The 14,043-nt window shown below is 34.0% G+C and overlaps 1 long non-coding RNA gene across 2 annotated transcripts in view; it reads left to right on the plus strand.

Moving 5' to 3' along the window:
* The first annotated feature begins 1,345 nt into the window (after window positions 1–1,345).
* The window catches only part of LOC109081955, a 42,725-nt gene continuing 30,027 nt past the window's right edge, over window positions 1,346–14,043 (plus strand). The window contains exon 1 of one of the 2 annotated variants that reach the window (XR_006158550.1): window positions 1,346–1,838. This is a non-coding gene — a long non-coding RNA (uncharacterized LOC109081955). Of the gene's footprint in view, window positions 1,839–13,214; window positions 13,277–14,043 lie in introns of those variants that run through there. The other variant, XR_006158553.1, reaches the window with a different exon arrangement.

Raw genomic sequence — 14,043 nt, forward strand, 5'->3', positions numbered from 1 at the left:
ACGGCCTCCGTGAACTCGAGCTGGGGCAGCATGTTTGTTTGTGAGTGACACCTGTGACAGAGCCCTTTCTGGAGGACCTCTGATTGATCACGTCACTGTTGCAGAAACATCACCTGTCTGTCTGCGATGTGCTGGAAACACAGCTGTGCTCTCGGGTCAACATGAGACTCAAATGATAATTAGCACATCCAGATGGAATGAATAAATACATGCATGAAGAAAAAAAAAAGAGTTCGGCTCAGTTAGTTCTTAAAACTGGAACAAAATAAAATACAAGTACATGCAAATAAAAACAATATAAAGTCCAAGGCGAAGGAAGTTTTTTTTCTTTATATTCAAATTATATATTATTTATTTTAAACTTTATATTCAAATTATATATTATTTATTTTAAATATAATATTATATATATATATATATATATATATATATATATATATATACACACACACACACACACAAGTCAAAAACATGATTCAATACTTAACCTGTACACTCTGGTTTATGGAAATGTAAAATAATAATGATAACCATTGTTTGCACAATTTGACATTTATTACAGTATTTGTATATATAAACATACACACTTGCATAAAACATCATTGCAATAGATAATTTATCTCTTTTGACAAATTATGTTCATTACCGTTTCCATGTTTTATATAGACTACACACACACACACACACACATATATATATAAATATATACACACAAACACACACTTATGATTTAATATATACACACACACACACACACACACACACAGACACACTTATCATTTAATATATATATATATATATGTATATATTTTTTTATTACTTGGATACATAGATAGTCAGTTTTATGAGTTTAATGAATTATATGAATATTTTTTTATATATTATATATATACACACCTACACTACCGATCCAGAATTCATTCATAGATTCATATAAATAAAAAAAACTGAAATACATGCTGTTTAAAATAAATTATATATATATATATATATATATATATATATATAGCACTGGATAATTGACTTTGCTCATTTATTTTCACAGAATTAGAAATGTCATTCAACTTTAACATGTTTATATACCGTCATACTTATATTTGCTTATGTTGCTTATATTTGCATGACTTTTGATCTGTAAAGCTTCAATTAACGTTTCCAAATCAGTGTTATTTTTGAAGTGTTTGTTATCCAGTATTCACTGCGCTAATCATTGTCGAGCTTTTAGTCGGAGAGTTTGAAATAATCTGTGAGCTCAAACTTTTTATGAAGTTCTTTATACTCACTTCCAGCTGCAAAATACAACTTTCCTCTCAACTGATACACATGCTGAGCGAAATAAGGCTTAAACATGTTTTACACGGTGATTTTCCCTCAGCAGGCACGTGGAGATGGGCGTTGATGGAACAAACAGACGCGAAAGTCCACATCCAAACGTCCCTCGTTCCAAATCGCTGTTTTATCGTTCCGCGTACAAACTTAATTTACATTCCGAAATTCCAGTCGGTGATTTTGACACTTCTCAAGTTGCTTTCCCTCTTTACATGTGTAAATAAAATGGTGGAAAGCAGAGCGTCCAGTGCGTAACCGAGTGTAATCAAAGAAGCGGCGCGACGCGCGAAGACGCACAACACAGATGCGATCAAATGAGTTCACGGAGTTTACCGTGGGATTCGGCTCTCTCTTTGTCCCACAGCACAGTAATCCTTCACCAGGACGTCCTGAAGTTTACTGGAACGCCGAAGGAACTGGATCAGAGATTGCAGACGGATCTCAAAGTCTTAAAAACACTGAACAGAAGTACTGCAAGTCTCTGAAATGACCTCCTGATGTTTTTTAAGGTGAGTGTACCTGTTATAGTTTAATACTGCATTCACAATTCTGTGGGGTTCTTTCTGGTATTCTGATCATTTAGAACAATTCAGCAATTTTTTAGAACATTGAGTAGTTCACCATGGTTCTTATAAAACAAAAGGCATATTTTTAATGCTTATACAAACTTGTATCTCCAAATTTTATCTTTTTTGATGCCATTAGGATTTTTTAATATTATGATACATTTAGAGAGTCTTATAGGATTTTTTTTTACTATGTATAGAATGAAAATACACACCAGTAGCCTTACGGCTTTAGATTGGAAATCTATTTTAACATACAAGTGTAAATATGCTATAATCAGCTTCAATAGGAAATATACATTTTTATGTAAATATTATAAAGGTCTAAAGTAAATCTATAATGCCGCCAGTGATTTTTAATTGAGTCAACTTATCAAACTGCAATTTTTTTACTGGCTGATTGCTTTTTGTGGCTGTATTGACAATACTATATTTAACATAGGCCTGTTTAAATTTTCCAGTGTCCCTGTGATGCATAAATTGTGAATATAATAAATTAAATTAACCGTAACAGTGTATGTTGTAAATTGTAGTTTGGTAATGCAGTCTGTGTGTTTTAGAAGAGCAGAATCCTTAAACGCTCGTCTTAGACTGCCAGCAGATAACTTTGCATTGCAGAATGGCAAAATAATTTAATTTATATGTTGTTTATCATCTCAGTATTTGTGTAAATCTACAGGAACAAGAACACTCTTAAGTCAAATTTTCTAAAACACAGCTTGTCATCTGTAAAATAACTTCAGTCTGTTCAAAATGATCACATTTGGTGTAGATATTATACAGATTGGTATTTAATATGATTAATCTCTAAAGTGTCCTTTTATTGAAGATTCACAGAATTTTCTTTACAAGGAAAAGGTAACATTAAAAGCTCAATACGCACATTTAATTATAATAACTCAAAAAGTAACTAATATTTTTCACTGCGTCAAAATCATGTCACATTGTCATAAGTGCAGGTCACATTTCATTCTTTTACAATTATTCTATATTCTAATAACTGTACTCTAAAGAAATGTAATTGGTGTGGCACCACTTTATAACATAAAAATGACAATGATTTATGCAACTTGTACAGTATGGTTTTAACTGCATGTGGAATGTGCTTTCTCATGTAGTTTGATGAATCTATATATCTCCTGTGCTCTGCCAGATGCTACAGCTTCTGCTCGCCAGAGTTATTGAAAGTGACTCAAGCAAAAGTGATAGTTTTGTGGGTTTTGACTCTGGTTTGGTGGTTTTGGCAGCATGTTTGACTCATCTATATCATCTTAGTCACTGTGGTTTCAATGTGGTGCCATATCGCTGCTGTAAAAGCTCCTATTAGTGCATCACTAAAGCATTCTGGGTAACTGGTTTTGGTCTTTGTGGTTGTAGAAAACTCGGTGATTGTGCTTTGGTGGTAGATGTTATTTGTAATAATCAGAATTTGCCATATCATCATTTTCGAATAATCAGAAGTGGCTTTAAATCTTAAAGCGATAGTTCACCCAAAAATTAAAATTCTGTCATTAATTACTCACTCTCATGTCGTTCCAAACCCGTAAGACCTTCGTTCATCTTCAGAACACAAGCTAAGATATTTTTGATGAAATCCGAGAGCTCTCTGACCCTGCATATAGACAGCAACACAACTGAATTGTTCCCAGGTCCAGAAACAAAGCAAGGATCATTAAAACAGTATTAGTTTAGCCGACATTTTACGAAGATACGAGAATACTTTTTGTGAGCAAAGAAAACAAAAATAACAACTTGATCTAAATCAAAAACAAATCTTCTCCTCTAAATCACGCATTTCGCCATTATAGAGAGCACCACGATGCATGTGTGTGCTTTCCTCTGCAGGTCAACAAGTCGCATGCGCTTTCTACATCAGCAGCATCTATGCACATGCATTGTTTACGTGCAGAGATACTCTCCATAATGGCAAAATATGTGATTTGGAGGAGAAGATTTGTTGAATCAAGTCATTATTTTTGTTTTCTTTGCGCACAAAAAGTTTTCTAGTAGCTTCGTAAAATTGCGGCTGAACTCACATGGGCTGTTTTACTGATGTCCTTGCTATGTTTCTGGGTGTGGGAACATTTCATTTGGGTTGCTGTCTATATGCAGGGTCAGAGAGCTCTTGGATTTCATCAAAAATATCTTAATTTGTGTTCTGAAGATGAACGAAGCCCTTATGGGTTTAAAACCACATGAGGGTGATTAATTAATGGCATAATTTTAATTTTTGGGTGAACTATCCCTTTAATTTGGCATGCATTAAGAAGAGCTTTTATTATTATTATTATTTAGAGAAGGCATAAAAAACAAACTAAAATTAATGATGCTCAAAAGTAACAAAACCACAACTGCAGTGACTAAATGCAAGCTTTTGCATCAATTTAGCTTCTTATGGGTTGTTGTTTTTTACAATTGCGCGCGCAGTGAGCGATCTGGCATCTCCCTTGTGTCAAAAACATTTCAGTTTAATTCCTCTACAAAGCATATAATCAGTAGAAGAACCTCAGGACAGTTGGAAGCAACTTGAGGCCGCCGCGAGAACGCGATCTGTTGAATACAGTGGAGTCACGCGCAGCTGCAGCGAGAGTCTGGATAGTCACGAGTGCTGAGGAGAAAAGATTCTCTTTCATTGACTCTGAGTCTCTGTACGTGCGAGTTTTCGCCGGTTTGTTTACCTCTCTCGCTTCTTTTGACTCGTCTGCAGTTGACCCAGTTCTGCGAGCGCGCAAAAATGCGCGTGGCCGTCCCCTCCCCCAGCGCTTCCTTGTGAGAGTCGCAGAGCGCGGCGAGAGTTCATATGAGGACAGGGAAGTGCTTTCTTTTCCAGCGTGAATCATGAAGGAAAAATGAACCCCTGGAACTAGTTGCCCCCTTCATTTTGGCATGTTCCTCCCCTTTGCTTTATTGTCTATTTTGGCTGAACTTGCAGTTCTTCCCTGAGCTGCCAAGAAAACTTCAAGTCCTTTAAAGATACAGCGAGCGAAAGCTAGTTCCTGCCTCCGCCGCGTCTTGAAAGCAAATGAAAATAAATCTTGTTAGGATTCGGCCATTTCTTCCTGTTTGGTTGTGAATTGGGTCAGAACTCTGTCCCTAAGTGTCCCGTGCGGGATTTAGACCTCATTGTGGTCCCTAACAGTTTGAAGAGGTCCTTTCTCTGTGCTTTATGCTTCCTACAAAGTGAATTTACAACGTGATCTCATTAGTATTCGTAGCCGCATGCTTTCAGTGGGCTACTTTTGGACAGAGACTTAAAAGTAAGATATCTACGTAACACTTACTTATGAACCAATTCAGAGTCACAATGTTGTTATTCTTAACTAAAACTATTAAAAAATCATTTTTCGTTAAATTTAATAAACTAGACATGTTGCCTTAACTGAAATTTAATAAGTACTTGAAGTATTAAATCTTGAAGTACCAGGTGCAGAAAATTATATATATAAAAAAAGGGAAATATAAAAAACTAATAAAATTTACAACTACATATTACTTAAAATAAACAAATAAAAGCTATTACAAAATATTATTGCATTCTATAAAAATTTTTTATAATTAATACTAAAGTAATACTGAGACATACAAATGTTTATGAATCCTTTGAGGTTCGTATTGATTTTTTTATTATTATTATGTGATTTAAATATTTTTTTTTTTTAAATGTACATCAATGCCATTGTTGCCAAAATTGCATCAGTTCTAGCAGGTTTTATTATCCAAACACATTTACGATTTCAGCATTTTGCTTGTATTTCACTTTGACAGTTATTCAAACTCATATTAAAACAATAAAAATGTCTTTTATTATTAATATAAATGCATTTGGTATTGAAAAGGTCTTGAGTAGTTAGAGTTCTGATGAAGGTTCTGGTCTGAGATCGTATTGAATTATTGCATATTTTGAGTGATTATTAAAGTTTCATGTCTGTAATGTCTTGTTCATAACTCAAAATGTTCATTTTTTATAATTTTTTTTTAATATAAGGCAATGTTGTACAGTTTAAAGCATGTAAACCAGAATAACAACAACAAAACATAAAATGAACATAATCATAAAGGCTATATACAAAAATGCCAAGACAAAAAAAAGTGCTATATAATATTAGGGCAGTTACATAAATTTTGAAAAGTTTAGAATTTTTGTTTTTGTTTTTATAAGCTTCTTATTTTGTGATCTCATTTTAGAATTCAAAATGTCCATGTTTTAGATGATATCAGTGTGTAGATATTGTGTATGCCATTGTCTACCCAACATATGTATACATTTTACATATGAATGCCAATAGAGAACCAATGTGTTTGCTATACCAACTGTGAATTGTACAGTCCAGTACAGATCTCTCCAGAAAATATGCAAATTATGAACACATATCTCTGTTTAATCAACGTATGATTTGTGTTTGTATACATTGTCAAATTGAGGTTCACACACCTGATGAAGCTCGAAAGACCTTAATATATTCATTGGTGCTGCCTTGTTCCATGTTGTTACAGCTCTAAAGCATGAAACTTTAGCCATTATTAGAAAAAGAACCAAGCCAGACGGCCAAAGACAACAGTTAAGCTCCTTCGGTTGAGTAATGCTTGGCCATTTTAAACATCCGCCGACCGCCGTGCTGTTTTGTAGCCGAACATGAGTCGAGCTCTTCCCTGTCGCCCTGATGGTTTCCCCAACGATGAAAGACAAGAGTCGGCCGCTGGTTTTGATTGAAGAGCAGCATTCTCAGGTAGCAGCTGGCCGAGTTAGGACAGACTCGGGAATGGCAAACGGCCTAATTAGAATGAATTACCTTGCTGTTGGCGTTCCTGGAGCCTGTGATCGGCTCCGGCAAGGACCTGGACCTGGCGTGCAGACTTCCTATTGGCTGGCATTTGAGCGGGTGCGGATGGTAACGGATATTTTGATTGGTGTGCTAGTGATGCATCTCTGACTGCAGTGCTTAGTAAAAAGCACCATTGCGGTTGCATCCATTTCAGACAGAATATAGGCATTTTTGTCTGTGCCAGTGGTGGAAAAAAGCAACAACAGTCCTTTTATTCCTTTTGATGCCCAGCATGCATTGGGTTGCTCGAACAGCAGTGCACTGCATGAACTGATAACATATAATGCAAAAGAACACAATTGCACACAGATTTAACCATACAGAAAATAAAGTCATTTGAATAAAAGCGTCTGCCAAATGTAAAATGTAAAGTGTTAAATTTGTCACTTGACTCTTCCTGCAAGATAAATCAGAATAAATCCAGAAGCCCAACATGACTTAAGCTGGCTATAGGATTTTAAGGCAGTTTTTAAGATGGATTTGCATCCCTGAATGATCGAGGGTGTTGCCCGATTCGCGGCTTGTTGCAAGCATTTTTTTTGGGGAGGTTGAAACAGTCTTCATGTCTGTGGTCTCCCATGATTTGAAAAGCGTCTAGTGTGCGGCCAGCTTTAGTGTGATTAGCAAATCAATGTGATCAGCTCTGATTTAATTAAATAAATACATGCACTGTGGGTTTCAGAGTGAAATGCAGCACTATGTACATTTACACATGAGCTGCAACATCTCAGAGCGACTTGGTTCGCAGTAAATGCTGCAAAATAATGCAAAATAAAATTATTTTTTTCTTCCAAAAATTTTAGATTTTTTTTATTGTATTTTTAAATTATTTGTATTTATTAATTTTTTATTGTGTTTTATTTAGTAATTTTTATTGAATAATAATTTATTATATTTTTATTATTAATATTTGAAATCAATTATTACTTGTTTATTTTATTTATTAATTATTAAATGTTAATTTTTTTATTTACAATCACAGTTTTAGCCAAACTGTGCAGCCAAGGACAGCAAAACTGCAATGTTGTTGTTTTTTTACATAAAAAACTACAAATTTAATAATTTTTTATTCAGTAAGTTCATAGTTTCATTTAACAATAATAATAATAATAATAATAATAATAATTATTATTATTATTATTATTGTTATTATTATTATTATTATTATTATTATTACTTCTACTACTACTACTTTAAAGCCATATTGATTTATAATTCCAATTTTGGCCAGATTTTGCATCAAGCACTGCGAACATGGGTTTTTCTATTTTTATTTTTTATTCAGAAATTTAAAAAAAAATTTAAATTTTAAATTAAAAAATGCTTTTAAAATGGTCAGTCTAATATAAAAAATCTAATTTTGATTTTATCCCCAAATCGTACAGCCCTAGTTGACTTGTAGCTTTTGATTGTCAGAGGTTATGAATTTGTTGTATTAGCTTCATTACCAGTCTTTTTGATTTGTGTGTGAAATCCGCTTACATTACTTAAGTAAAAGTCAAAGTTTAACTTTACTTTTAATTTGACACATCAGCTTAATATCACATGGTTCAGGGCTCGAGATGCTAAAAACGTTAGCTGTGTCATGTCTGAGAGAATGACTGTGTTTTTAGATAAAAGCATGAATTTTCTTGGGATAAAAACTTAAGAATTGTCTGTTTTGATTTCATTTTGCAGATAAAGTCTCATTTTTCTGCCCATCTCACTCCATGTGCTTAGAATTGAGTATCTGGTCATGCACATGCATGCAACTACGAATGACAAATGAGAACCGTCTGCTAGCTGCTAAAAATGCCATGCAACCTCAGAGGCCCGACGCAGAACACATTAATGCCCTCTCTGCTAAAATAGAGTGGCTAATTTCATGCTACACTCTCTGCTTTATGTCATTTTAATCACCATCGATGTTTTATTTTTCTCTGGGATCATTTAGAGACTGTCTTTTTCTCCCATAGTGCCACATTATTAGCGGTTAGCTTCAATCCCAAACCCGTCCAGCAGTTCAGATTTCTATTTATAAGCTAACTGCTAATGGCAAAAACACTTGCTAACCTAATTTTATGAACACTTTTAATGGGCCAGAAGAAAGTTAAATCAGGAAAAAGCCACTAAAGACAGGGCTTTGAAATGAAAGCTGAGCTATTCAGCAATAGGCTTTTGGCCGAGGACTTTTCTCTGTGCCGCTTCCATAAGCTAAATGCCAGAGGGAATTTGAATGGATCGCGGCCCAGAATCAACCGTTACGGCCCGGTTTCGTTGGAGGTGTGTTTGTGAGCGAATGGCTTCGATTTGGACAGTTGCTGATTTCAGCATTTTTTCAAATGAAACTGTTCTAGTAAGTTTCTGCATCGTTTAGTGAAACGATTCGTTCGCTCTGTGCATGTAGGTACATAAAACGAATCACAGAGTCATGCATTTGATTTTTTGTAGATAATTCTTGTTGTTTGACTCAAAATTTTATCTTTTTTAGTATGTTTTTACTTTGATTAGTAAATCAGTTTGTTTGGATGGTGCATCTACTGTAAATGAAGTGACTCAAAAATTATTCACAGATGAATTCATGCATGTTCCATTTTTTTTTCTTGTTAATTGTCACCAAGTTTTATTGATGAGGTCTTTTATTAGTTGTTTTATGTGTAAAGTCAATACCTTTTTAAATGAATGTAACTTCTAGCAAGTTTCTACATTTCTTAGTGAATTGGTTCATTCGGTTGGTGCATGTATAGGTTCATAAAATGATTCACAGATTCATTTGAGTCATGCATTTTACTTTTTTTATTTTTTGTAGATAAATCTTGTTTAACTAATTTTGAACTTTTTTAGTAAATTTCTACTTCGCTTGAATCGGTTTGTTCAGATGGTGCATCTACTGTGAAATCTTGTTAAATCTTGTTGTTGTTCAACTCGGATATATATTTTTGATAGGGTGCTTTATTAGTTATATTATGAGTAATTTCAGCACTTTCAAATCGCTTGAGTGTGAATCAGTTTGTTCAGATGCTGCATGTAAATAAACCGATACAGTGAATCAGTTTGTTCAGATGGTGCATGTGAATGCCAGTTCAAACAAAATTATACACTGATTCATTCAAATCATGCCTTATTGCACATATTGATTCAAATATTTGGTAACACTTTATTTTGATAGTCCACTTTAGACATTGTACTAACAGTAAGTAACTTCACAACTACATGTCAACTAGCAGTCTTTAGAGTATTAGTAGACTGTCTGCTTAATATCTTCTAACACTTTATTTTGATGAGTCCACATCATACTAAGTATAAGAAACTTTGCAAGTATATATCAAATTATTCTAACCCTGTCTAACCTGACAGTCTACTCTGCAAGTAAGTATGTAGTTGCAAATTATGAGAAATAGTTGACATGTAGTTACAAATTAATCAGAATTAGTTGACATGTAGTTGCAAATGAATGAGCATTAGTTGACTTGTAGTTGCAAATTAATGAGCATTAGTTGACATGTAGTTTCAAATGAATTAGCATTAGTTGACTTGTAATTGCAAATTAATGAGCATTAGTTGACATGTTGCAAATCAATGAGCATTAGTTGACTTGAAGTTGCAAATTAATGAGCATTAGTTGACTTGTAGTTGCAAATGAATGAGCATTAGTTGACTTGTAGTTGAAAATTAATGAACATTAGCTGACATGTAGTTGAAAATTAATGAGCATAAGTTGACGTAGTTGCAAATTAATTAGCATTAGTTGACTTGTAGTTGCAAATTAATGAGCATTAGCAGACATGTAGTTGCAAATTAATGAGCATTAGCTGACATGTAGTTGAAAATTAATGAGCATAAGTTGACATGTAGTTGCAAATTAATGAGCATTAGTTGACATGTAGTTGAAAATTAATGAGCATTAGTTGACTTGTAGTTGCAAATTAATGAGCATTAGTTGACATGTAGTTGCAAATGAATGAGCATTAGTTGACATGTAGTTGCAAATGAATGAGCATAAGTTGAAATGTAGTTTCAAATTAATGAGCATTAGTTGACATGTAGTTGCAAATTAATGAGCATTAGTTGACATGTTGTTGCAAATCAATGAGCATTAGTTGACATGTTGTTTCAAATTAATGAGCATTAGTTGACTTGAAGTTGCAAATTAATGAGCATTAGTTGACATGCAGTTGCAAATTAATGAGCATTAGTTGACTTTAAGTTGCATATTAATGAGCATTAGTTGACTTGTAGTTGCAAAGTTACTTGTAGTTAGTTGTATGTCTAAAATGGACTATCAAAATAAAGTTCAACCAAATATTTTTGATAGGATGATTCATTAGTTATATTATGTGTAAACGTGAATATTTATTCCAGCACTGATATCAGTGCACTTTAAGGGCTCCAGTGTCTTGAAACAACTGTAAGGTGGGGATTTGGAAGCGTTGAAGGCTGCAGATTTGCAGAAGCCATTATAACTCCCTGAGTATGAGAGAAAAGACATTTCGATTAAACCATGCAGTTTAGATTTCCATCATAGGAGGGCTATTGGGCATCAGATATTACGTTTCACATATGGAATCAATTTATAGCAAACAGTACGCCGTAAATTGTTGGATCGCATTTATGGGCTTTCGATCCGAGAATGAAAATAAACTAGGAATTAGGTGGGTTTCATTAATCGACGGATTAAATGAATAGTACATGCATTAAAACGAGGGCTTTAAGTATAATCAGTAAAGTGGATTGTTCTGTAGGTTTCGAATGGCGTGCAGTCAGCCCTTTTCTGGCGTGATGTATGACAAAGTCAACACTTCTCGACTGAAACTCAATTCCCTGTCGTTCTGCCGTGATATTTCACTGAGGTCTACTCGTGGCGATGACATCCCACTGTACCGTCGTGTCTTGGCCCCGGCGAGTGTTTTTGTTGCCGGTCTGAAGGTTTGGTGGCAGGGTTTAGTGTGAATTATGAGCTGAGAGCGCTGAGATCTCGACAGGTCGGCCCTTCATTTGCACGTTTATGCCATTAATGTGGATTTCTGCTCTGAACGATGGATGGCTTTTGCTCTGGGCTCTGAAAGCAGTGACGTATGACGGATTGATGCCATTTTGGCACGTCTGATTTGATTTTTAGAGCAGTTCAGCAACTGTAATATTATGAAATTTTTCCTTTAAAAATCATTTGACTGTCAAATATATAGCAGGTAACACATGTAAAATATGTGTATATAATACATATTTAAAGCAGATATTTACACTCATAGATGGATGGATGTAGATGTGACTATTTATAATGTAGCTTGTAGCTTTTTATGTTTGGTTAATAAACCTTGGATATGAAAAAGTAAAACAGATACAAAATAATAAAACCCCCAAATAATTATGAAATCTTGCATTTAAAGGTAATTTAATTTGTTTCTCTTATAAAAAAAAATAGGATATATGGCATGTAATTTCATTACGTTACATTACTTTTAGTCATTTAGCAGACTTACAAATGAGGACAATAGAAGCAATCAAAATCAACAAAAGAGCAATGATATGCAAGTGCTATAACAAGTCTCAGTTACACGTAGCAAGTTTTTTTTTCAAAATCATATAATAACAAGAAAACAGATATATGCTGCACAAATTGTTTCACATCATTGAAAAGTGCATATGATAATGCATACTATTTATGTGACCATGGTCATGTGGGTCAATTTTTCAGAATTGAAATTTATACATCATCTGAAAGCTGAATAAATTATCTTTCCATTGATGTATGGTTTGTTAGGAGGACAATATTTGGCCGAGATACTATTTGAAAATCTGGAATCTGAGGGTGTAAAAAAAATAAAAATGGCCTTTAAAGTTGTCCAAATGAAGTTCTTAGCAATGCATATTACTAATCAAAAATTAAGTTTTGATATATTTACAGTAGAAAATTTACAAAATGTCTTCATGGAACATGATCTTTACTTAATATCCTTATGATTTTTTGGCATAAAAGAAAAGTCAATAATTTTGACCCATATAATGTATTTTTGGCTATTGCTGCAAATATACCCCAGCGCCTTAAGACTGCTTTTGTGCTCCAGGGTCACATGTATTTTATTTATGTATTTTATATGCATTCTCTGCTGTGTATCGTGTATCTGTGTATGTCTTGGATCAGCTCAGATTTACTGATGGTTGACCTCTGACCCCTGAGCTGTTAGTGCTGCTCATGTGGGTTAAGAGGGTCATAGTGTATGTGTGTGTGTGTGTGTGTGTGTGTGTGTGTGTGTGTGTGTGTGTGTGTGTGTTTGTGTGTGTGTGTGTGTGTTTGTGTGTGTGTGAGAGAGAGGTCCCTGTCCTGTCTACAGCTGCTGTGTGTCTTGTGTTACAGACACTATGCATGTGAATGAAAGGCGGTGTGTATTTACTGGCTCAGCGTCTGGCCTGCGGTCCGTGCTCTTATTTACTTCCTTACTGAGACAGAAAGCATGTGTGTGGTGTCGGGGGGGAGGATGCTGTGGTGTAGTTGGGTTGCGTGCGTGTCGTTTTTTTTTGATGAGCGAGCCAGCGTTTGGTTCGTTGGCCTCTCGGACGCTTCCCTGGACACGGATCAAGGTCAGTCCTGGAATCCATAAACACTAATGGCAACTTCTCTTTGATATCGATCCATCGACGACAGTGTTTAATATCTGTCTGGAAAACTGCTGGTTAAGGTTTAATCCCACATCGCTTCATTATTTTGATGCAGATGTTCAGATCTTGGATCGCTTCCTTGTGCTTTCGGCTTTTATTTATTTATGTCTTGTGCGTGTTTCACATTTTGCCAGAGATGAGCTTCACATACTTTATGCAAAATGTCTTTAAACTCAGTGTTTTAATTAGCTGAGAGGTTAAACGTAATGAAAAAACTAAAAGCAACAGCGAGCAATTACATGTAGTGTATTTTACCATTCATTTTTGTAAAATAAAAACCACAAATGAGATTTCTTTAATATTAATAAAACATACTTTATTAATATTTCAATATACATTTTTTTTACATGATTACATTTTTAAATAAAAAAAAACATTGCAGCATTTAAAATTTCAGATATGATAATTTTAATATTTAATATTACATTAAATCATATAAAATATTTTTTTCTCATAGACAGCAGTGACCAAATACATCTAAAGTAGTGTATTTAAGCCTAAAATCATAATAAATAAAATAAAACAATAAAAAAGAGATCTTTATTGAATAAAATGTTGATTTTTATATATTTTATATATTAAATAAATATTAAATAAATTATAGTGTTTAATGTAAAAAATAATTATAATATATAATACTATATTAAATCATATTAATTATTATATTTTTTCTTCTTCTTGAAAACATT

The sequence above is a fragment of the Cyprinus carpio genome, chromosome B25, assembly GCF_018340385.1.
Source record: "Cyprinus carpio isolate SPL01 chromosome B25, ASM1834038v1, whole genome shotgun sequence".
Lineage (NCBI taxonomy): Eukaryota > Metazoa > Chordata > Actinopteri > Cypriniformes > Cyprinidae > Cyprinus > Cyprinus carpio.